This window comes from Pseudophryne corroboree, chromosome 9 (assembly GCF_028390025.1).
Source record: "Pseudophryne corroboree isolate aPseCor3 chromosome 9, aPseCor3.hap2, whole genome shotgun sequence".
Lineage (NCBI taxonomy): Eukaryota > Metazoa > Chordata > Amphibia > Anura > Myobatrachidae > Pseudophryne > Pseudophryne corroboree.
In genome coordinates, this window is record NC_086452.1 from 140,241,102 (window position 1) to 140,267,465 (window position 26,364).

Genomic DNA, 26,364 nt, shown 5'->3' on the forward strand with positions numbered 1-26,364 from the left:
GAATTTGCCTGTAGATTGAAAGACATGTATTATTATTAGTGATGAGTAATCAGGACTATCAAGGAATGATAATTTGGGTCTCATATAGTCCCTCTCACATACAGTATCCATCAATGAGGTAAAGCGCAGAAAATGAAACTAATTCTTGATATTGTAATATTGTTTGATTCCAAATGAAAAATCTCTAAACATGACAAACATATAAGCGTATACAGATACAATAAACATAAGTTACCAGAATATCTACCACAGATAGTTGTAAAAAAGATTCAAGGAAACGAGGCGAGGCCAGAGTTTAAGAAGGTCTTGTTCAAGCTTACTTTTTCTAGGTAAAAATGTGTTGGTTGAGAAGCATCTTCTAGGACTAGTTCCTTACCTGACTGTGGAATGTTGGATATTGTTGGTGTTACTGGGCCTTTTATTCTCTGGTCTAAGCTCATTTACTTTATGCTCATTTTACATCTGTTTCCTGTAGGCATTCTGGCATCTAGGGTATTACACTATTGTGGACCACTGAGACAGACATCGCTTGTAAAAGAACAGAAACACAGGAGGGAAAACACCACGAGAATGTCTATTGTCTGAAAAAGGGATGGATTATACTTAATTTCTAGCCCCTGTGTAAGTGAACACACACTTTACTTTTTCTTGTCTGCATTTATAGATTTGATGATACTATTGAGTTAGTTGTGTAGACCTGATTAGTTGGTACAACCAGAGATTGTTTCGACCTTCTTTTTTTCATTGGAGTGATAACTAGTTATCTACTCCAAAGCATATAACCAATGAATGACCTGGTCATGCACTGATTTAGAAATCTTTTCCACAATACTAGAGTCAAACTGGATGGTTTTCACCATATAGGCAAAGGAGACACATGCCTAGGGCTGCATAAGTTTAATTTGATCTAACTTTCTCCCTTTACTAATATTTTTGCTACTTGAAGGAGATCAGTATGTTATCCTGGTCATTGGAATGCCGGCGGTCACATGTCCGACACCGGCATCCTGACATTGAAGATCCCGACATCAGAGGGAGTATCTATTTTTACCCCCACCACCCCCTACGCTATCCCACCGGGGTGGCGGCTAGGGCTGACCATCGGAGGGTGGCGGCTACAGCTAACCACCCCTAGTGCCTAGCCGTAACTCCCCCTAGTGCCTAACCTTAACCACCACCCTGGGCCCTAAACCCTAACAGTGTTTCCAATGCTTACCTTCGGGATGTTGGCTCTCAGTTTCCTGGCACCAGTCTCCAGGCTGATGTCGGGATTTCTGCGTTGGTCACATGACTACCAGCATCCCGTCCATCATTATGCTTAACGTATCCCACTTGAAAGGCCTATTTATTAATGAGAAAAAACTTTATAGTCAAGTATTCCTTGCTGGTGAATCTATCTCCAAGTATCATTGGTTATTGCTCTTTCCAGGGCTCTCTGGAGACTGGCTGGCTGCACTCATCTTAACACTGCCAGTTAGTATCACCAGGGAGATGAGTATCTGTCAGCTGTCCAGTGTCATGATCCTGACTTTATTTTTCCTATTTGGTGTCCTGGATCCTGCGTCTTTTTTCTCACTGGGATAAACAGCTTGCCAGTACCATGAGTTCCCTGAGTGATGAGTTCTCTGCCTGGAAGGTGAGAGTTAACCAGCTGCACCTGTGTTGATTAAACTTTCTATGTGAATATTGAATTCAGCAAGTATCTCTATGCCTACACAGCAATCATTATTGTCATTATGCTATATGCCTCTCTGACTCCAGTGGTCACCAGATACATTCTCCACTATGCTCAGCTCTCTGGTGTTTGGGCCTAAAGGCCAGCATCCTCTGTTCATTTTAGGAGTTTAGACTTCAGTGTTTTTCCGGCCTGCTAGGCCTCACTCCATATCAGAGCCTAACCTGGAGTACTGACATGACAGGGTCTGATCACCTGACCTGGAGCTGTCCAATCCTGTGCCAGCCTGAGACTCTCTGAATCATCTGACTCTGTTCACCAATCACTAAGGACCAGGAAGTATAAGTAAAGGGACTGTGTTACAGAAGCTGCCAGTTCTTTGTGTCACACAGCTCAGTGTGAGCTTAGTAGCTGAGCTCCCTAAGAGGTAACACTTACCTTAGTTGCTGTAAAACTCTAATATTGTGTTATCCAGTCTGGATTACAGTTGTGTTACCAGTTATATCCAGTATACCTCAGTCTCGTCTTAAAGACACAGCCGCAGTATTCTTCAGTCTCGTCTCAAAGACACAGCCGCAGTATTTGTCAGTCTTGTCTTAAAGACACAGACACAGTATTCTTCAGCCTCATCTTAAAGTCACAGCTTCAGTCTTCAGTTCTTCTTCAGCCTTGTCTTAAAGTCACAGCCACAGTCATTGTTCTACATACAGTTGCATTTCCAGTTATATCCTGTACCAGTCCTGATTACAGTTGCGTTCCAGTTATACCGGTATCCAGCCAGGTTCACAGTGCGGTTCTCAGTCTCAATGGTAACCAGTTCAACGTCCCGGTTCTCACCGGTTCAACATCTTCAGCTCTCCTCCCAGTTCTGCGCAATGCCAGAAAACCTATTTCATAGTAACCTTGAGTACACAAACACCTACTCCTGTGACAGTATATCCAGTTAATTCTCACCTATACATTCACCATCCTGCTGTCAACACCAAGTCCCTGGTGATCCAGTGGTCAGGATATGGCTCCCTCTGCCAAGCCCCGAGTTCGACCCCGGTCAGGGATTGCGCCTTACTACTTCATCTCACTGATTCCCACAGACCATCCAAATATACATATAGTCCTCCAGTTCACCCCGCACGGACTTCACATACACGCTGGGTTCACAAAAACCACAGTCATGACATCCAGATGAACACTTCTGGATAAACTGAGGTGAAACATGATTGTGCTGTATTATGATACGATAAAAAATCTAGTTACCATGAGAGCATAGTCAGTAGGGCTTTTGGTTTTTACCAGCCACCTGGAGAATTAGTTTTTGAACCTCAAGCATATGGAACTTACAGTCATTTAGAGAATTGAGTGTATAGAATATATAGTAATTTAGATCATATTAATTCATACTGTTTAGGTCAGGGACAACTGTCAATATGACCCTCACCGGAAACACTGAGGGATTTACAGAAAAGTTACCTACATTTGCTAACAGTCGCAAATAGAACATTGGCCTAATTTTTCCTGTAATGATGTAGAATTTCCTTGGCAGGTTTTACACATGCATACACTGAGTATCTATTTATTTTAAAGTGAAGTTTGCAAACTAATTTGGAATCCTAACTATAGTTCTGTGCCAAGGTTCTTGAAGAAAGAAGTGTAAATGCTGCGCACATTAGCATAGCATACACACTGTTTCTTTATTTAGAGCCTCTTTATCAGTCTCAATTAAACTGAAGTTAAATCTGACACATCTTAACCTTGCATTGAATCCAATTCATTGCTACAGCAGAATCCATATGGCATAGAGAACCACGTTGCAGACATCAATTCATTGCTTCTGTATAATTCCTGGATTCAGGCCAAGCTGTAATCACATCTTTTTGTTAATAGACATGTTTGCCTTTGCAGTCATTTCTATACACACTGCATCACTTTAATTAGGGTAAAATGTGTCATCCATTTCAGAACAACCAGAAGCGGGTGCAAACACACACACACACACACACACACACACACACACACACACACACACACACACACACACACACACACACACACACACACACTACATGTCTAAAGATATTAATAGATAAAGACAAAATAGACAAGAGCACAAAATAAATGAATAACTATAATACAATAGTGCGCAAAATACTACAGTATACTGTAAGTGCTGGCGTACCAAATATAAATGCTTTTAAGTTTATCTTTATATCTTTCTCCTTGGTCCTTTTTCTCCTTCAAATGCCCTTATTTATCAATGAGTGATAAATTTCACTGTGAGTCGTAAATTGCACCAGCCAATCAGCTCCTAACTGCCATGTTACAGACTGTGTTCGGAAAATGACAGTTAGGAGTTGATTGGCTGGTGTAATTTATCACTCAGAGTGAAATTTATCACTCATTGATAAATAAGGGCAAAAGTATAAAAAGTGTCAATATTTGGGCAGCTCATTTATTTGTCAGCCCAGCAAGAATAGAGGAATGGTAAATCAGACTCTCATATATAAATATTTACATAGTACATATTTTATAAATAATGCACACATTTTTTATTAAAACTATGGGGGTAATTCAGACCTGATCGTAGATGTCCTAAATTTAGCACATATACGATCAGTTTCACAGACAGTTGGGGGGACGCCCAGCACAGGGCTAGTCCACACCACATGTCTGGCTCTGCCCCCCCTTCCCCCACAGGTACAAAAGCATTGCACGACGGCAATGCTTTTGTACCAGACGAGTAGCTCCCTGCCAGTGCAGCTCCTGTGTGTTGGGAGGCCGCTACTTGCCATGTCCCGGTTTGCAGTGGTTGCATGTGATGTCACACAGCCACCGCGGCCCGCCCCCCCAATGGTCCTGACACACCTCCGTTGCCCCACCAACGGCATTCTAAAGTTGGCATGCCCCCTCCCACCCTGTGACCGAATCTGCCTGTCAATCAGGCAGAGGCGATCGCACCAGTGATATGCTGATAGCATCTCACTGGGCTCCCGGGGTGTGCATGCGCAGTGCAGCTGCTGTGCGTGCGCACTCCACAAAGTAATTCAGACTGTGATCGCTGCCGCAGCGATCCATGCTGAATTACCCTCTATATTTTTTACCTAGACCACTAGATATTAGGAGAATAGTGGTTGGGGGTGGGGAGTGGGAGGAGGTTGGCAGTGCCCTCATGACAGATCAAGTGGTGTGTTTATTTCTTCTTCTAATGCAAATTTTAATATGGTGGTACATAGAAGGGTAAATACTCTAGGAGCCTGATTCTGATTTGTACGCGAACATATTAGTTATGTAAAGATCTGATGTTTGTGGGTCTACGCAGATGCAAGAACCATTCTGCACATGTGCAGAACGGGTCTTGCAATATTGCCTACAGCCCCCTCTGTGGTGGTTTAGTGCAGGGGGTGGCAACCAGCAACATTCATTCAATTGGAGGGGTGTCACCCCTGTTTTGTAGGTATGCCGGGCACTGGATCTGTGTCGCCGGATGCAGACTTCAGGTAGTGGCAGCTCCTCTACCATCGTCAGGTAGTAGCTTCCTGGACACTGGCAAGAAAGAGTAAAGCCATCTCTCTGTTATGTAGACTCTCAGGGGCACATCATTCCTCTATGGTTATGCATACGCAGCAGCGCGCAATGGTTGGAGGTCATGGAGATAGTCTGGGGTCCTAATGCCGCTGGGTGCAGTGCCATCTCCCTAACACATCTTGCTGCTCTAGGATGAGTCATCATGACATGGCATGAAACATCAAGAGGAAAGATCAGCACTAGTAACAGGACCAAATTTCAATATAAACCACTGGATATTGATAATAGTGACCCTAAACCCATCCCACCACCCTAATAAGCTGCCATACACATTAATTGTCCATAGGTCAGAAGCAGGGACGTGCAGTCAGGGGAGGCAGTGCCTCCCCTGTCATTCATGATTAAAATAATACAAAGAATATACTTATGACACATATTCTGTGTCATAAGTATCTATTCTATATTATGTTAATCTTGTTAAGAGTTTAAAGGCCTGTTTAAATGCATTTGTGCGGCACCGAGAACGGTGCCTCCCGCTGTCCATTGTAATCGGCCGAAGGCAGGGGGCGGGGCCAAGCAGAGGGCTGTAAAAGCCCATTGAAAAAACTGATGGAAGCGGCACCTGTCCAAGTGCCGCAGAACAGCACGCCCCTGCCACTGTGACTGCATCCAGCTGTACTGGGAGTGCCATCGTCTGGTGGGCGGACGAGTGGGAACATTGCTTCGCATCGTAAGTTCATTCTCTCTCTCTCTCCCCCCCCTGCCGCGTTATTTGCCTTTTCTCTGCGCTCTTTTAATTATCTTTGCGGCTACTGGTCACCGCTCTGCTGCCCGGTGCTCCCCGTCTTCATTCTCCTCTCTGCCATCCGCATCATCACCGCCGCGGCCACTGATTGCTCCACTCTCCGTAGAGCTTGGTCTTTCCCTGCGCTTTCCCTGTCAGCTGCGCATGCGCACTTGTCACAGCTTCCTGACAGGGGGAGAGCAGCGCTGACCAAGCTCTATGGAAAGGGGAGGAATTAGTGGCCGCGGCGGTGATGATGCGGATGGCAGAGAGTAGAATGAAGATGGGGAGCAACGGGGAGCGCCGGGAAGCAGAGCGGTGACCAGTAGCTGCAAAGATAATTTAAAGAGCGCAGAGAAAAGTCAAATAACGCAGCGGGGGAGCTTAGTACATCCCGCCTTCTTTCTCTCTCTCTCTCTCTCTCTCCTTTCCCCCCCCTCCTGTGTATTGCTTCAAGAACCAAGTTTGTAAGTATTTTCATTTTTACAGTTACCCTTATTGGATTCTACATGGACAAGTGGACGTGATCGGGGTGGGATGTAGGTAAGTATGTGTGATTGTGTAAGTGTGTCTTAATAAATGTTATCTTTCACGGTGTGCGTGTTGTGTTTTTATTTGGGTATTTTTTGTTGCTGTAGAACAACAGGTACCAGCGGGGCCGTTATTTCCCCGCATGCTGGTACTTCAGGTTCTCCAAGTACCAGCAAGCAGGGGAGGCTTGCTGGGCATTGTAGTTCCACAACAAAAAATTATATTCATTTGTTTTACACACTTATGGCTATTAGCCCGGCACCCACCATCCAGGGGTGCTGGGGACAGCGTTGGGCTTCACCCCTGGCCCTTAGGCCAGGGGTGACTAGTTGGGGGGGTAATGCCACGGCCGCAGGGACCTACATAAATGTGTCCCCTGGCTGTGGCATTATCTCCCTGGCTAGTGGAGCCCGGTGCTAGTTTTAAAAATACGGGGGACCCCTACATCTTTTGTCTCCAGTGTTTTTGGAACCAGTACCGGACTAAGAGCCCAGTGCTGGTTGCCTAAATATGGGGAACCCCTGTCCAATTTTCCCCCCAGTATTTAAACAACCAGGACCGTCTCAAAGAGCCCTAGGCTGGTTATACTTAGGAGGGGGGACCTCATGCATTTTTTTTAACCCATTCAGACCCTTTTCCATTAAGTTAATGGAAGCCCTGGACAACAAAATTGCATTCATGTCCTCCTCCCACTCCCTTCCCAGTCCCAAACACTAATGTTTATTTATTTTTTTCTATAAAAATGTACAATATATCACAAGTATGATAAGAAGGCAGGCAGCGGGCATTGGTGGCATCGGACTGAGATGCAAATTAGTGGTGGAGGGTTGGGTCAGTTGATGGTGGGCGAGTTTGTAAGCCATTGGCGATAGCTGCATGCATCGGCTCAGTGGCAGTAGCGGGCATTGGCTCGGCGGCGGTAGGGGTCATTGGCAGGATTCGGCGGACATTATGGCTGTAGTACCTCACCAGCCACTGACCTCACCGCACGCCACTGGTCAGAAGTATCTCCTTTCCCACCCTGAAAACACTTGTGTTTTGGTGTTGATTCTTGTGTAAATAGGGAGTTACGGACCTATAAAATGATACCTGGAGAGGACACATAGTAATGAAGCAGTTAACACCTTTAAATGCAGATCAGCAAGAATTAATTATATAGGTGGATTCATAGGATTAACAACCTAGCAACAAATTACAAAAACATCTAAGAGGATGTTGGGCCTGATATTGCTGCTGCTTACATGGAAGCCTCAGTGACAGCACTGATAAAGTAATCCCTCCTGCATGCATTATTGGTCACAACTGTGCCCTAGGATGCAGTATCGGATCATCTGTGACACCATCAACTGGATACATGACCCTTTGGGGTTGAGCAAACTGGCCGCCACAGCTACAACAAAGAGGCCAATAAATTCCATCCTGGGACGGAGATCCTTGTGTCATCCAACCCCAGCAATGGCAAAGACATACCTCCTTTTTGAGAAGTGGAGGTTGCCGTCGCCCCCAAACAGCATCATACTGTCAATCACTGACAGTCTGATGCTGATCTGCTTGCCACGCCATAGATCCGCGCTGCACATGCGCAGAACGGATCCGATACAGGCGCAAAGTACCCAGCATCAGTACTTTGCGGCATATGCCACTACTACAACGGGGCCTGAATCGGGCCCATTGTTAGATTTTATTGTGTGTTTTTTTGTGACGGGACACTGTATCTGATAACAGAAACCCACCAATATAAACCACTGTGGGATGCATTCCTTGTGTGTTATCCTATCAAACACAAGGAAAGAAAAGAGTCTTTAATTAATTGTATTTTTATTCATCTTTATCATGATTAACAATTGGATTTTATTAGATGTACAACGAGGAATGTCAGCAATGCTAAACCAGTAATGGCTGCATTAGATCCATAATATTCCTGGTGACAGTATAAGGATATTGACTATTACTTGATACATATATGAATGTCCTTTTTAATATCTGAAACCTTTAGATCTCTTTCTCACATCTTTAATATGTGCAATCATTGGATTATAGGTGGTCATTCCGAGTTGTTCGCTCGCAAGCTGCTTTTAGCAGCTTTGCACACGCTAAGCCGCCGCCTACTGGGAGTGAATCTTAGCTTATCAAAATTGCGAACGAAAGATTCGCAATATTGCGAATAGAAATTTCTTTGCAGTTTCTGAGTAGCTCGAGACTTACTCTTCCAGTGCGATCAGTTCAGTGCTTGTCGTTCCTGGTTTGACGTCACAAACACACCCAGCGTTCGCCCAGACACTCCTCCGTTTCTCCAGCCACTCCCACGTTTTTCCCAGAAACGGTAGCGTTTCTTCACACACTCCCATAAAACGGCCAGTTTCCGCCCAGAAACACCCACTTCCTGTCAATCACATTACGATCACCAGAACGAAGAAAAAACCTCGTAATGCCGTGAGTAAAATACCTAACTGCATAGCAAATTTACTTGGCGCAGTCGCAGTGCGAACATTGCGCATGCGCAAATAGCGGAAAATCGCTGCGATGCGAAGAAAATTACCGAGCGAACAACTCGGAATGACCACCATAGTGTCTCCTCTTTGCAACCTCAATGGAGACTCAATGAAGTCTGAGATTGTTTCTTTAACTAAGAATTCAATAGCAGAATTTTTCACTTTGAATTAGTGTCTGGAGACATTCTGCTGGGTTCAATGGACATTTTATGAGTAGAGGAATACATTAGAAGCATCTTCCTGAGAAAGTCGCCCAAGCAATAGTGGATCTGCCACTGGCCGGAATGGTCTCCCTTAATGCTACATTTTTAAAAAAATATTCAGTGACTTCAATATTGATGTATTTAATTCAATCATTCAGATTTACAATGATTATGTTGCCACTAATTATTATACTGTGAATTTTATTTTTGTGAAGTCAAAACATGTGTTGGTCATAGTATATTAATATACTTATAGGTGTCAGACATGTAGCATACCTGGAATATAATATTTTATAGTTGTTGTAATGTGAAATGTGTTGACCATAGTATACGTGGCACAGTATGAGTGAAATAATATGTACAGTATAATTGTCAGGGTGAGGCGATGAGAGACTGTCCATGCCTTGAACATTCACCTCTTCCAGTTTCTCACGAGGAGGTACTTGCTTCACTTGGTTACCGCATGCAGTATATTCATTGTGAACAGCTTCAGCAATTGCTGGAAACAACATGGCATTCATGGCCTAGAGTGCAAAGTCCCCTGAAGAGCAGATGATGCAAGTACCCTGTGACGAGTGTGACAAAGTGACAGTGCTGATGAACTATTGCTTGTTTGTGCCTGCTAAATATAAAGATGTGTGACAGATGGACCAAGCTAACTGTGCAACTCTTCACTTGGATTGGGTAAAAACCAGAATGTTCCAGACCCCCCGGAACGCCGGACCGGCTCTATGCAACAGTTTCTGCTATTCTGGAGCTTGTAGTGCTCATCCACATCCGGCCAGTGTCCTGTCTGGGGTAGTGTTTGACACAACTGTCACTGGGGAGGTGGAGAGGGAGAGATTACAGCTTCCCCCATGTGGTGATGGGTAATAACCGGAATGGTCGGATTATACGCGGAGGATGAAAACTCTCCCTCCTCGCCGCCATGGTGACAGCTGTCAAAGGCACCTCCTGGGCAGGACACCCCCAGATAGGGATAAGCACTATAAGCTCCAGAATGGCAGAGTTTGCTGCAGGTAGCTGGTTTGGTCCGGCATTCCGGGGTCCGGACCATTGCAGTTTTTACCTAAGATCCTCTGTACCTGCCACAAAGGGAGACTGGCCTTTTCATGGTGACTTTGCTCTGGCTCCACATGCTTCCTGCCTAGCAGGAGTAAGCCAGAGCCTGCTACTGTCCCTGCATGCTACAGAACAAGTCCTATATTCAGGGGCGTATCTTCCTATTGGCCAGGATGGCACTTGCATCCCTTAGCAGTACTCATCCACTGCCGGACTCTCAGAAGCGTATTGCGCTCTGACACTCTCTGTGACTACAGTCACAATGATGGTGAATATAGCCGGGGAGAGGGGCACTTCCAGGTATGGGGAGGGGCGAGGCACCTCCTCTTCCTCATCCGCTCCCCTTCTCATTGGTCCCACGCAGTCTGTCACTAAACAGCAGCCACTACAATCAGCACCAGTCAGCAGTGCAGCATGAGAGCATACCTGTACATTTTCTGCGGTACTGTAGCTGCACTGGATGGTCTATCCTGGCAGTCTGGATTACAGGTTACAAAGAGCTCTGTATGGAGAGGTTTCTAGACCAGTGACTGCCTGTCCAGCTGTGTTGAGACTACAAGTCCCAGCACACCTTGTCAATTGGATTTGCTGGGACATGTAGTGCAATCACACCTAGAGAGGGTTTTTTAACTGTATGTATGTGTGCATATATCCCCTCGGTGTCCCTGTCCACACCCTCCTTATAATTCCCCCTTAGTGTCACTGCCCGCACCATCCCTGTAACTGCCCTCTCAGTGACCCTGCTCATACACTCCTGTAATTCCCTGCCCGCACCCTTCCCATAATTCCCCCTCAGTATCCCTGCACGCACCCTCCCCGTAATTTCCTCTCAGTGTCCCTACCAGCATCCTAACCGTAATTCCCCCTCAGTGTCTCTGCCTGCACATGCCTCGTTTTTCCCCCTCAGTCTCCCTGCCTGCACCCTCCTCGTAATTCCATCTCAGTGTCCCTGCCCGAAAGCTCCTCGTAATTCCTCCTCAGTGTCCCTGCTGGCACCCTCCCCGTAATTCCATCTCAGTGTCCCTGCCCGCACCCTCCTCGTAATTCCTCCTCAGCAGGTCCGTAACTAGGTGTGTGCCAGTGGTGCATGGCACACAGCGCACATGCACCGTGGGCGCAGTACCGCTGGTAACAATCATAGTTCCGCAATGCAATGTGAGCCTGCGGTAGTTAAAGTGCAGCCGCGGGCAGTAAAGCTCTGCCCCCACCCTTGGAAACATGATCTTACAGTACAGCCAAACCACTCGCCCCCCCCCTCCACCAGAGGTTATAATGTGCCGCGGCAATACTGCCCGATCCCCTCCGCCGCCGCCACCACTGTAGGTTAAAGTGAGCTGCGGGTTGCTGTAGTGCCCGATCCTCCCCTCACTGCACACCCGCTCCTGCCAGAGTTACAATGCAGTCTATACAACGGCATGTCCTCCCACTCCTGCCTGGAGGTTACAGTGATGATCTTCTGCACTCCCAGGGGACATGCCGACTGAAAATCTCTAGATCTACAACCATACACAGCGGCAGTGAGCGGCCAGCGAGCTCCTTGACTGCACCTAGGCAGCCCCTCTGCCCCAGCCTGTGCTTGTCAGTGAGCAGGCAACGGATTGACAGTGTTCCATGAGATCAGGATCATGCAGCAACCACACAACAACAACAACTGGGTGAGCAGAACAGCAGCAAGTGGTAGGGACTTTTCATGCCAGCCCTTAGAAAGGTGAGAGGAGAGAAGTACCTGGGTCCTGATGCTGTGGAACCACAAGTCCCATCATGCCCTGACAGACATTACATGATAGAGCATGCTTGTACTTGTGGTTCCACCATAGCTGGAGAGCAGACATTGCCTACCTCCGAGTTCTCATAATTTTTGTACAGGGCCGTAGCTAGGTGTGTGCCAAGTGTTCTCGGCCCACAGTACATAGGCACTGAGGACAGAGAACCGCATGTAATGTGTAAAAGGAAGCTCTGTCTGCCGTAACGTGTAAAAGGGAGCTCTGCCTGCCGTAATGTGTAAAAGGGAGCTCTGCCTGCCATAATGTGTAAAAGGGAGCTCTGCCTGCCGTAATGTGTAAAAGGGGGCTCTACCTGGAGTAATGTGTAAAATGGGGCTCTACCTGGCGTAATGCGTGTAAGTGGCGTCATTTGATTAATGGAGACCACTGTGCAGCGTAATATGAATTGGTATTATTTTGTTGCCATGCCCCTAACACATAAAGCCACACACCTATAGTTTTGGCGCACACCTACAGCGCGCACTGGCCCTATTTTAAATATGGTGGTGGTGGTGGTGGTGGGGTGCTGAGGCTGTTTTTTGCACACAGCGCTAAATTCTAGTTACGGCATTGCTCCTCAGTGTCCCTGCCTGCACCTTCCCCATAATTCCATCTCGGTGTCCCTGCCCGCATCCTCCTCGTAATTCCTCCTCAGTGTCTCTTCCCGCACTCTTCCTATAATTGCCCCTCAGTGTCAATGACCTCAGCCTCCATGTAGCCCCTCCCTCTCATTTTCCCTACCCAAACCCACCCTGTAATTCCCCCTTAGTGTCCCTGACCTCCGTCTTCCTGTGACTCCCCGCTCAGTGTACCTGCCCACACCCTCCTGTAATTCCACCTCAGTGCCCCTGCCTGTACCCTCCCCGTAATTTCCCCTCAGTGTTCCTGCCTGCACACTCCTGTAATTCCCCCTCAGTGTCCCTGCCCACACCCTCCCTGTAATTGCACCTCAGTGTCCCTGACCTCAGCCTCCCTGTAAGCCCTCCACCTCATTGTCCCTACCTGTACCCTCCCTGTAATTCTCCCTCAGTGTCCCTGACCTGAGCCTATCTGTAACCACCCCCCTCTGTGTCCCTGGGTGGGGGAGGTGGGGGGCGCCTGTTCCTCACTTTGCCAGGGGCTCTCAGACCCCTAGATACACCCCTGCCTATATTGTTGGGATAGTACCTCAAACTACTGCCTGATCCTATCTGGTCACACATGGTCATAGTGTCTATTAGATGGGTCTGCTACAATTCCCCCATAGATGTCACATAGGGGGTAATTCCAAGTTGATCGCAGCAGGAAAGAGTTAGATTTGGGTGGGTTATTTTGTTTCTGTGCAGGGTAAATACTGGCTGCTTTATTTTTACACTGCCATTTAGATTGCAGATTGAACTCACCACACCCAAATCTATCTCTCTCTGCACATGTTATATCTGCCTCCCCTGCAGTGCACATGGTTTTGCCCAACTGCTAACCTAGTTCCTGCTGCGATCAAGTCAGAATTACCCCCATAACTAGATTCCCATAGATGATGTCACCCAGCACAACTTACTGGTCAGGTGAGGAGCTCATTCAACACTGCTGCGGTGTCACCTGATTTTGACTGCATTGTAGACGCGTGTCAGTTGCTCAGCCTCCTACACAGAACCACAGCAACTAAGGATTTCCATAGATTTGCCAGCGGTTTGAATTATTTGGAGTTGCCCGGTAAGTTTGAAACCGATGTGCATTACTGCCCATCGCCAACATGTTGAGTTCCAACCCTCCAAACAACAATATAATAAATCTGGCTGCTTAAAGGACAAAATAGACAGCAATGTGCAGTAGTTACAAACCCACATAAATATAAAAAAAATTGCTATATTTATTTACCCCTCATGCAAATCATGTACAGATTTTGTAAAGCAAATAATATTTAATTCTACTTTCACAGGCTTTGTAATAAATATCTGTTCTGCAAGAACTGGTATCCACACACAGCAGACAGGTAAAGCATTAATCTGTGCTGTTCTTGAGTGTACCTTCTATTGAAAACTGCATTTATTTTATATGAAAAATTTCTATAAACAATAGCTAATGATACAGGTCATATAACAGATTTATTGCATATGAAAGTGCAAGTTTTACATTGGTTCTAAGCATACAAATAACTTCTATTTAAAACGTTCTCACTGCACTAATTTCAGGCAACAAATCTAACACCAATATTCTTGCAGCAGATCAGCTGATCATGCTCCATTACTCTAAGCCTATTTCTGACTACATTAAGTCGCCTTAGCCAATCAGAATGCAGAAGCACATTCGTGAGCTACAAAACTAATATCCTGAACTGTGTTGGCTCCCAGAAAAAAGTTAATAACATAATTAGTATAATCTTTTACACTGAAATGTAAACACTTCTATCTCTATAAATATTTATGGTTGATAAATATTTATGTAGCATGTATTGAGAATTGTAGATGGTAAGGATGGTATTTTCAGTGGGGACTTCTATATAATTTTTTGTGTCTATGTTTTAGTGTTAATACAACTATTACTCATTATTTGTGTGCTGGTTTTTTTAAGAGCAGTTGGTATATTAGCAAATGAATTAGCCATGCTATTTTGAATGTGTCTAAATCCTAGCATGCTACTAAAGATAGCTGGATGTGCTTGATGCATTTAAATAGCATTTGATAACTTCTGTTGGTGCTAAATTAGATTACTCCTGAATAATGTAATCAAATTTAGATTCAAATTTGAAACATGAGAACTCTTAATGGCAAAAACAGATATTACATTCTCCAATAGTAAAAACTTGTTGTTTGCTGCAATGTCAAATAAACAGTGGGTATGTTAGTGATTGTTACGCATTTATTTTTAATCATAATTTTATATATATATATATATATATATATATATACTGTATATTTGTGATGCTGGCTGTCGGGATCCTATCAGAATGTCTGTAACCGGAATCCAGACAGGGTCAAGAGACCGACAACGGGGCGGTGAGGTTAAGTTTAGGTGCCACCTGGGTGATTAGGGTTAGGCTGGGGGTGGGGGTAAGGATTAGCCTGCGGGGAGGGGGAGGGAGGTAGCTCCACCGGGGGAGGATAGGTTTAGGCTCTAAGGGGGGGAGGGTTAGACTGCGGGGAAGGGAGGGGGTTAGGTTTAGGCACCACCAGGCGGAGATTAGGGTTAGGCACTAAGTGGGGAGGTTAGGGTTAGGCTGCGGGAAGAGTGGGTTAAGGGGTAGAGGAGAGGGGTTAACATATGTACCTAGCCTCTGTCGGGAATGCAAACATCGGGATGCTAGCATCGATATTGTGCCCGCATGCATCCTGTCTGCCGGTCAGACATACTGAACCCGTATATATAATTTACAGAAGATAATAATAAATGCATCCACTCCTGTAAATAATATTTTGGTGTAAATGGGGAGTTTTGATGTCATCAGAGCCATCCCTAACCAAAATGATGCCCTAGGCAAGATTTTGGCTGGTGCACCCTAGCACCACCACTAGTTCCACCTCTGACCCTGCACCTCTTTCCCAGCACCATCACCCCTTACCCATAGCAGTCCTTATTTTGGTGTTCCCACCCCCTATATTTTAAACATAAACATTGCGCACAACCCAAAAAGCCGTGTGTTTTTGCTGGCAAGGGGCATGGCCACACAATAGTGCACCCAGTTCAAATTCTGCCACACAGTAGTGCAACTTTATTCACAATTTATCATGTGATAGTGTCCCTAATTCATGTTACATCACACAGTAGTATCGCTTTACCTTGTATACGTTACTCCTCACAGTAGTGTCCCTTGTTCACATTACATCACACTTAATTGCTCCTTATGCACATTACACCACACTACTTTGCCCTTTATACACATTATGCCACACAGTAGAGCAATTTATACATATAATGCCACACATTAGTAATGCATTTATGCACATAATACCACACAGTAATGCCCCTTACATATATGACACACATTATTAATGTTTTTATAAGCATAATGCGCCTTACACATTATGCCAACCTTTATTAATTCCCTTATACACATAATGTCCTTTACACATATGCAACACATTATTAATGCTCTTATAAACATAAAGACACACATAATGTCCCTTACACATATGCCACACATTATTAATGCATTTATACACATGACACACTTATTGCCCCTTACACATATGCCGAACACTATTACACAACCAACCCACTCACACAAACACAGCACTCACATGGCCACTAACACTGTGACCTCTGCCTCTGCTTGGATACAGATGTGTCCTCATAAATCTTGCCACAGTGCGCCATGCAGTAGGAGATGCCTGGCGTGAGTCAGCTGGCAGCTCTGCTAACGGCAGGTGCCTATTTTTGATGGAAATGCACCTTATTTGCATTGCTATATTGCTAGGATGCACAAGCAGCTTCTGCTGATTAAAATGATATGCGGCATGCCTATATACTGTGTGTGACTGTGGCTGTATCTGCATATGAAATGCTACACACAGAGTATAAGCATGCCGCATATCATTTTAATCAGCAGAAGCTGCTGGTGCCCCTAGGCATGCCAAATACCATAGGCAGTTGCCTAGTTTGCCTATGCCTAGGGTCGGCTCTCGATGTCGTGGTTTAAATCTGGCAAGATCTGATATTTTTACAACATTATTTATTGAGAAATATGTGTTATGGGGGAAATGTATCACATTTTGGAGAGAAATACAGTGGGTAGTAGCTTAAAGCAACTAATCAGCTTCTGTCATTTATCTAGCACAGTCTATAACAGTTAGAAGCTGATTGCTTTGGAATCTGTCTCCACATTATTTCTTGTTGAGTTTTGATACCTTTCCCTCTAAGTACTGTAATAATAAACACAGTGCTGCAAGTATGGCAGTATGGGGCGGTACTGCGTACAGGTAAGAAATTCACAGCCGGTACGCAGTACCACCTTGCAGACACCGTGTTGGAGGGAGGAGAGTGCAGCATACGCCTCTCTCCTGCCCCTCTCCTGCCAGCCCAGTCCGTCGGAGTCTGGCGGTGACCAGCGGTTTCTCCTTCTTCAAGTCCGGCGGCGGCGTGTGTTTTACACTCAAATGCCAGTTCGTGGGCCAATCAGAGCTTGCAGACTGGCAGCCAATCAGGAGCCGCAGCTGCCGGACCGCAAGCTCTAATTGGCTCGTGGACCAGTGCCAGATCTGAGACGCTGACGCATGAGGAGACTGGAATGGACTGAAGGCTTAGCTGGCACTGTTGGGGCATATCTGGCACCGTGGGGGCATATGTGTATCTGGCACTGTGGGGTCATAGCTGGCATATGTGTATCTGCCAATGTGGGGGCATATGTGTATCTGGCACTCTGGGGGCATATGTGTATTGGGCACTATTGGGGGCATATGTGTATCTGGCACTATTGGGTGCATATGTGTATCTGGCACTGCACTGTTGGGGTCATATGTGTATTACGCCCCCATTTTCATTGGCCATGCCCCATGTGGCCATGCCCCATGTGGCCACACCCATTTTTTTGATGCACGCACGCAGTACCACTAAGAATTTTTTTCTACTTGCACCACTGAATAAACATCCTACAGGAGACTATTATGGTTGTTAGAAACCAACTAGATTTCCGTAACATAAGGCTCTGTGGCTTTATATGACCATGGAACTACTTGGCTACTTCGAAAACTTTAATTTTACAGTAGAGAAAATACTGTAGATTTCTGATGCTTTGGTATATCTATGATATAGTCCAGTAAAACGTCTATCCGTCACATACACAGAAGGGACAAGATGCTGGCGACATTTTACCAAACCCCCCTCACCACATATTCCCTTACCTTGTAATAGTGTCTGGTTTAATTTCATCATAAATTTCCTGTCTCTTTTTCATTGCTGGATGGATCCAGCGCAGTCCCACACAACAGCACTAACAGAGGGTGTGCACATCTGCAATAACATTTTATACGTATGACCACAACCAGGGTGGATTTAGGGGTGAGGGCGCCCCTAGCAGTGTCAGACTGAGGCATGAAGGGCCCACCGGGGAATGCAGTGGTAGGGGCCCATGTTTAGGGGTGTGGTCAGTCTCCAGAGGGGGTGTGGCCAGCGACTACATTGGATTGCCTAACCATTAGTGAGTGCATGGGCTGGGCCCCTTGACAAGTATATAAATACTGCTAGTGCGTGCATATAAATATTGGCAATGCACTGTAGAGAATACATTATAGTCCTGTGCAATATAAGGTAACATATATTTTGACTGGTACTGTATGTATAATGTATAATTCAAGAACACAGTCTGGAACCTGATCACTAGAGGAGGAGGAGGGCCCTCAGGCAGTGGGGCCCACTGGTGGTTTCCCCTGTACCCCTGTGGGCCAGTCCGACCCCTAGGCACAACAGCGGTGCCCCTCCGCCAAATTTTATTATTTTCATTGATTGGTTATAAGCCCTCATTTGATGATGATCAGTTTAATAGAGTAATAAAAAAAGCCACTAAGACATTTGTTTTATTTGTAATTACAGTATATATGCATATTTACTAAGTAGGACAGCTTACAGGGGCAGTATGTGCATGTCCTACCCATTTACATTCCATTCAAGATGGCATATGGTACAGTACAGTGGAAACATTTAGCAGTTACTGGTACATATCAGGATAACAGTACCAACACAAGCATCCAAGTGCCGCCCCGCAACAAGTACTGCCCCTAGGCATGTGCCTAATGGGAAATTCACCACTGACCACAACACATGTTCATTACACTGATATAAAAAGAATATTCAGTAGCTGACGCAGCGCACTTCATCAGTGGCAAGGAACAGAGAGAATTAGATAGTAAAGTCATTATTACAGAGATAGTAAAACACAATAAGGAGAATAAAATAATAAATAAACCACATAGTGAAGGTGGTGGAGTGTGTGCGCGTGGGTGTATGTGGGGAAGGGGATGTTGAATTAGCAAGGTGGAGTTGTTGTTAATAAAAATCCCAAAACCTTGGTACACCAGTAAAGTAATGGAGACGGACTGGCCTGAAGGATAAAACTATAAAATATTAAAGTAAAAAGTACTTTTAATTATAGTGACAGAAACCTGGAATGGTCTGGACTCTGGAATGACAAATCGGACCAGTTACCTGCAGCAACCTCGCCCGCTGTGGAGCTCTATGTACACGTCTCCCTGCACCATTTGCTGTGACAGATGTCATGTACACAGGGAAGGGCACAGAAAGCTCACATTCAGGGCCGCCATTAGAAATTCTGGGGCCCGGGACTCGCAAAATAGGCAGCCCCCCCAAAATAAATAAATAAATAAATCTATCTATCTATCTATCTATCTATCTATCTATCTATCTATATATATACCAAACAAAATACACACACACACACACACACACACACACACACACACACACACACACACACACACACACACACACACACACTTTCTCCTACTCACTCTCCCTCAACTTGCCTATCACAGGCTGGCCGCAGCTCTAGCGGTAGCATCTAGTTTCCCTTCATGGAGAGGACCTTTCCCATAAACCCATGGGTCCATGTCACACACTATTTGGAATAGTAACCTGTGGCGAGTGAAGCGGAGCGGAGTGAGACACCGAGCCCAAAGCGTGGCGAGCGTCCAATGGTGCATAGAAAAAAACCCAAAACCTCAAACGAACGGAGAATGGATAAAACATTTTGGTGCCGTAAGGGCGGAAGTTCTCTCCTGCCCTCTCGTTATGTCCCTTCCAGGTCCTGATCACGAAGGGAGCATAGACACAACCGAGCTTTAGCAGTCTGGTCCCATGTAGCTCCGCCCCCTCCATTTCATGTAGCTCCACCCCCTTTTCATGGCCGTGATCTGGCACTGTCACAGGACAGGGGAGAGTACACTGCAAGCTTCTATTGGAAAGTCTCTGCCAAAATGGCTGCCGCCTCAGAGGAGACAGTTATTAAAGATACTAGAGGAGCCTCCTCTAGTATCTTTAATAACTGTCTCCTCTAAGGCCACGGCCATTTTTGGAGGGATGTTTACAATAGAAGCTTGCAGTGTCCTCTCCCCCTCCTTTGACAGTCCCAGAACTCGGCAATGAAAAGTGTGCGGAGCATCGTGGCGGCGGACAGCAGCTTGAGTGGCCCGGGCCCTCTCCTCTCTGCCAGAGAGGCCGGGCACGGGACATCTGTGCCCGCAGCACCCCACTGATGGCAGGCCTGCTCACAGTGGCAAAAGTCACTGTATGGAGCTGGTCCGGGCCAACGTTCCGGAGTCCGGACTGTTCTGCCCGTGCCACTCCCATTCTCTCTGCCTGAATCCAGGTTTCACCAAATCCCCAGAAATAAGCACAATGGTTGAGGAGAGCAAGGTGGTAGCAAATGTACCAAGCATGCTTTGTTTAAAAAAAACAAAAAAAAACCCTGTAAGGCAACACAAGCAAATACATCCACATATCTCTCCATCTACAGTAATTAGTAATACTGCCTTTAGTTAGTGCCCTGTGTGAAAACTTTATTTGTCATCAGCAAATACTGTACTTCCATGCAACCATGCAGGTCAAAATTTGTAATGCATTCTGGGGGCTCATGACCCGCTTCTGATGGGTCACATATATTTTAACTGTGTTTTTACGTCTTAATGGAAAAAGTTGTAAATAAATGAAAATAAAGGGGAGAAAGATTTTCAGAGCTATTCTGTTCTAACACGATTGATGACCCCAGTCTGCTTAAAAAGCAACACAATCACTCCGTATTACCATGAGATCTTGGATAAACATACTTTTCTGCCTCTAAATGATGCACGGTTAAGTGGTGACTTTGCTGATTGGAACATAAATTGGTGATATGCTGTAACTCAGTAGAAGCCCTATTCACTTGAACCTGCTGTGATTTTCCAATAGCTTTATAGAAAGTGACTATTGGAAAACAGCAGGATTATATGCGGGTGTGGTTCGTTTTATCGACAGTATCTAGGTCGACAATGTTTAGGTCGACCACTATAGGTCGACAGTCACTAGGTCGACATGGATGGAAGGTCGACAGGGTTTCTAGGTCGACATGTGCTAGGTCGACAGGTCTAAAGGTCGACATGAGGAAATTTTTTTTTTTGGTGTCGTTTTCTTCGTAGAGTGACCGGGATCCCAAATTAGTGCACCGCGTCCCCTCGCATGGCTCGCTTCGCTCGCCATGCTTAGGGCATGGTGCCTTCGCTCCGCTACCGCTTCGCTCGGCACACTTTACCGTTCCAATCGTAGTCCACGTGGATCGTTAAGTATGAAAAAATCCACAATTTTTTTTTTTAAAACTCATGTCGACCTTTAGCCTGTCGACCTAGCACATGTCGACCTAGAAACCCTGTCGACCTTCCATCCATGTCGACCTAGTGACTGTCGACCTATAGTGGTCGACCTAAACATTGTCGGCCTAGACACTGTCGATCTTCAGACCGGATCCCTTATATGCAGCAGAATAGAAAGTGAAAGTTATAATGTATCAATTCCTGAAAGATGCTTGAGAGAAGACTGTACTACTGACACAGAAATAACACAGTTAACGTGTTAATTGTAAAAGAATATGGATCAGCCCATACGAATAACCATAATGATTTAAATAGTAAATATGACTGTTCATCTTATAGAAATAGTTGGCTAATAAACCATACAGCTGCACTATGTATACTGTACATTTCAAATAGAATCCTTCTCATTACTAGCCAATACATATAGCTTTAACTACATTGTGAATGTAAAGCCTGGTGTGCTTTACAGTTACTGTGAATGCTTTATTAAATTCCCATAGCTTCCTGCCGGAAATTCAGTTCATATTTTGAAGATCATCTCAGCCAGTCAGCTCTTAGCCAAAATATGAATTGAATTTCCCAGCATTAGGTTCGCAGTTTCATGCCGGGAAATTTAATTCATATTTTGGCTAAGAGCTGATTGGCTGAGATGATCTTTTCTCTCAGCTAATCAGTGCTTAGCCAAAATATGAATTGAATTTCCTGGCATGAATGTATGTTGGGAAATGGAATTCATATTTTGGCTATGCTATCATTGGCTGAGAGAGTCAGAGAGCGGCTCTTTCAGCCAATCAGTGCCTACCCATTGATTTCAATGGGTAGGCATCAAGATCTTTAGGTATTTGTGAAGTACTGTACACTAGTGTACAGTACATGTCCGTGGGCTTGGGAAATTGTGTTTTTTAATTTTGCCAAGATCCTACTGGAGAAGAGGACTGAGTGAATTTTGCATTGTCAGTCAGTTTTAGATCGATTTTAAATTTAACTAAAAGCGACCTTTAGTAAATATGCAGTTAGGTCAGATTTGTGGAAAACAAAGACCTGTGCTTACTTCTGGAAGCAGTGTCTCTGCTAGGTGAGAGCATTGCTAAGATGATGGCTGGTGTTACCAGGCATATCAGGTACAGTATTTGGAACATTTGTGTCCTGATTGCTTTTCAGATGTTAGAAGGTATGCAAATGTTGTTTTAGAAAATCCTGCATATTTCCCCAGATTACTGCTTCATAGAACACACAGTTCTGTTTTACTGTAGTTCTCATACAAAATGTTTGACCAATTATACACATATGTTTTATATAGCAACTTCTTCAACCAATGATTGATACATAGTGATCAATATATAATAGTGGGCCAGATTCAGTTACAGACAAACCATCAGGTGATCTCTGATCATTCAAATCTCCGCATGAGAAAGATCTGTTCCGTGCATGTGTGGATCTCTGTCTGTGAAGAGGGTAGCAGGGCCTCCTAAGCCACAGCAGCTGCGGCCATTTGGGGTGGTGATGGACAGCATTCCGTAAAATGGGGCCCGTCAACCTCATTTTCTGGGTGTGCCGAGACCAGTAGCTGTGTGAAAACACCGGCCATCCTTAGAGACTCGAGGGTTACTCAGATAACCAAAGTTCACGCAGGCTTATACTCAGCATGTGCAAGGACGAAGGACCTAATTCAGAGATGTTTATGTACTATACTGATAGTCTGAAATCTGTGTGTGTGCAGACGTTGCACTGTGCGTATGTTTGTTTGTTTTTCCAGATGATGGCACCATTCCACAATCCAAGTTCCCAGCTCTGTGGAGCATTGGAGTAAATACAGGAATCTTGGGGAGCAGCAGGCCTTATAATATCTATCTATCTATCTATCTATCTATCTATCTATCTATCTATCTATCTATCTATCTATCTATCTATCTCTCTCTCTCTATATATATATATATCTATATCTCAAAAAACTGAAAACAAGGATACAAGAACACTTGCGGAATATCAAAAATAAGGTCCAGAATCATAGTTTCCCCCGTCACTTTCAGGAGAAACATAATTCAGATGTTCAAGGCTTAACATTCACAGTGATTGAACACATACAGGAGGATAAGCGAGGAGGTGATAGAGACAAGCAACTGACCAACAGGGATTTATACTTTGAATACCCTCATTCCGAATGGTTTGAATGAGAGTATTGATATGGTAGCCTTCCTCTAAAGGGGATAGTTCCGCCCATGATATATATCCCGCCAGTCTAGTGGTTTTTTTTCCCTTTATGTAACGGAAAATCGCATATACGTCCCCTATACCACTAAAGAGTATAGTTATGCTGTGAGGTTCTAGAGTAATTAAAACATCTGTATGTGTATTATTCATTATTGTTTTTTGTTATATACAAAGGTGGAGCTTTGTTCATAGTGGTGCCTACTCAATATGTCCTTTAAGGTCATTGTTAATTAACTACAATATGAATTTAGTCTGCATAGTTCACACTAGTATATATAGGACACTAAGGGATATTAGGTATAGAGTATATAGTATAGCTAATAAGGATCCTGTAGCTCACGTACAATGAAGGAAGGTATGTTAATAAATTGTATATTCACGAGTAGATTCACAGTAATTGGATGAAGTAAAGGTAGTATAAAAAGTTCATTATGGGCCCTTCATTCACAATATATCACATATGGTAAGGGATTATCCTTATAGTTATCAGAGGTATTCATCTATTTATTTAATTATTACCTTCACACTCACCCACAATGGTGAGTATTATTATAGTTAGTTATAGTATAATGAAGGAGGTGTATTGAAATAAATTAGCTGTAATAACTAATAGATTTAATAAGTTATCACTAATCACTTATTGTGGTGAGCTTAAACCCTCGACACGTCTAATATTCTACAAATTTTATATGGGCACTGCATTTTATTTTATTTTGTTCTCTAGGAGTATAGAAACGATACTTGATTATTAATTATTATATATTATAAATTATCATATGGGATTTATGTGAAGAGGTGTATGTCCCCTTTAAAACTGGCACTTATTAGTATATAACCTATTAAATGTCCCAGTCCAGGTTATAATTAGGGTCATAGATGTCTCTACTTCACATAGATAGTGTTTTATTTACTTATTAAGAATATTTCTTTCTTCAATTTTGTGAGGATAAGGAGTGATTAAGGTTCACGTTTGATTAGGTAGATCAGGTGTCATGCCGCTTGTGTCTAATCCGAGGGTGTAACAAAATGTATGTAAATAGTTACTAGGTATTTAGTCCTCCAGACCTGCGGCTTTCTCAGTTAGAGGAGAGCCGTACCATTAGGCGCAGCAAGACACGTGACTTGGTCAGGTGTCGGGAAGCGCCGGGTGGAACGCAAAATAAAGATTGCGCCGGAACGCATAAGGTCCGGCTACAGCGGGCGCAAGTAGACAGTAAGCACGCTCGGCTTAATGATCGGAGCTTATGGATGTGACTGGAGGAAGGCATATTCCCCATAATACGAATTCAAACTAGGTGTGGATGTGTGCATATGTCCCTTTTTAGCAGCACAAGTTAAAGTATCCACCCCATTCACTGCAGGATTGGACAAACAGACTGTCAATTACAACTGGCAGTCTCAAGCTAAGATAGTTACCGCAAAGCATTATGGGTTATATATTAATAAAGGTTTTTCTGATATCAGATTAATTTATGAGTGGTTATTTTTGGAGTAAATTAACTCATATAATAGGTTTAGTAAAGTCCATAGGTGGGGAAGTGCGCACTATTAGTAAATAAGGGGCTAAAAGTCCTTTATTTTTGGCACCAATTAGATCAGGGTATTTGATGACATCATTACCCTTTCCCTTTATAAGGGTCAACACCCAGTTTAGTGCTTCATTACACAGGTGCTGAGCTTCTACTACAGATCCATGGGAGGTAAGAGAATGTGATACTACTCTGAACAAAGTTCTGCCTAAAAGATACAAATGTTACTATGTATATTTAATCCTTGTTATATGTAACAGTGTATCATAGTGTTTCCAATGTTTGGACACACTTACTTACACTTATTTGTTCAAATTGTAATGTGGAGTACACATATACGAATATCTGAGGACATTCTTTTTAGTGCTTTTAGGGTCTGGTTTTACAGACCGGCACTTACAATTATTGCTTCATTATATTCTAGTGCATGATGTAGTCTGATTTATCAAAGATTTGATAGCCTGAAAAATGGCAATTTTAACTAAAAACTCTATTTGGTCCAAATACCCTGGATATGTGTTTTGTTTAATAGGAGAGGCCTCCCCCTCCCCCCTTCTTTTCAAACTTTTTAAATTTAATAAGGCCTCATGTAAGACGCATTAATCATTCATAATTAGTGCTAATGTCATTGATTGATTAATTATTTAATAATATGCATTTACTAATTCGCCCTGATATGAATTTTTTAGGTCTCCTATCTAAGTGACCTTTCAGTACCTGAGTTTCCGAATTTCTTTTATTCAAGTTGTCTTACCACGAGGTATGTGAGGTGACACGTTTCATATTCTTATTTTTGTCCACTTTATACATAATAATGTTATTGAATAAATTGTGACAAGGTTAATATTTCTCAATTAGGCCACACTGGTTGCTTATCAGAAAGCCTTGGTGATATATTGGAATTTCCATCTTGCACGTATGAACGAGTTTTCTCGTATTATACTATATGTTCCAGTTACTCAAGGTATGACCCGAGATGTAATTCCTTTTTTTCTCCTTTTTTGACCTTTCTCTGTCTGCTCTGTCATATTGTAAATTTTTTGTAATGATGTGTTCCTTATATGTTTTTATGAATATTGTATTAAGTTTTGATAAGATCTTCTACAATTATAGATGTACCCCTGAAGAAGTCTTTTGTATAAGACGAAACGCGTTGGATTGTCTTTGTTGTGGCGTTATCTCCGAACCAACTTTAAGGAGAAGGAGGAGACTGTTGTGATGCACTTGCATTTGTTTTCAACACTGAGAATTATACATCTTTCACTGTGGAATAATACGTCTCTTCTGTATTAGTTTTGAATGTGTTTTTAATAAATGTTTTAT

The 26,364-nt window shown here is 43.9% G+C and overlaps 1 long non-coding RNA gene across 2 annotated transcripts; it reads left to right on the forward strand.

Moving 5' to 3' along the window:
• On the forward strand, positions 1-26,364 carry LOC134956817 (uncharacterized). Of its 2 annotated transcripts, XR_010186201.1 has the most exons (5): positions 1-118; positions 476-621; positions 25,731-25,801; positions 25,900-26,005; positions 26,155-26,364. It is a non-coding gene; the product is annotated as an uncharacterized LOC134956817 (long non-coding RNA). The 2 variants fall into 2 exon arrangements; XR_010186200.1 differs by lacking the exons at positions 1-118; positions 476-621 and adding an exon at positions 25,181-25,212.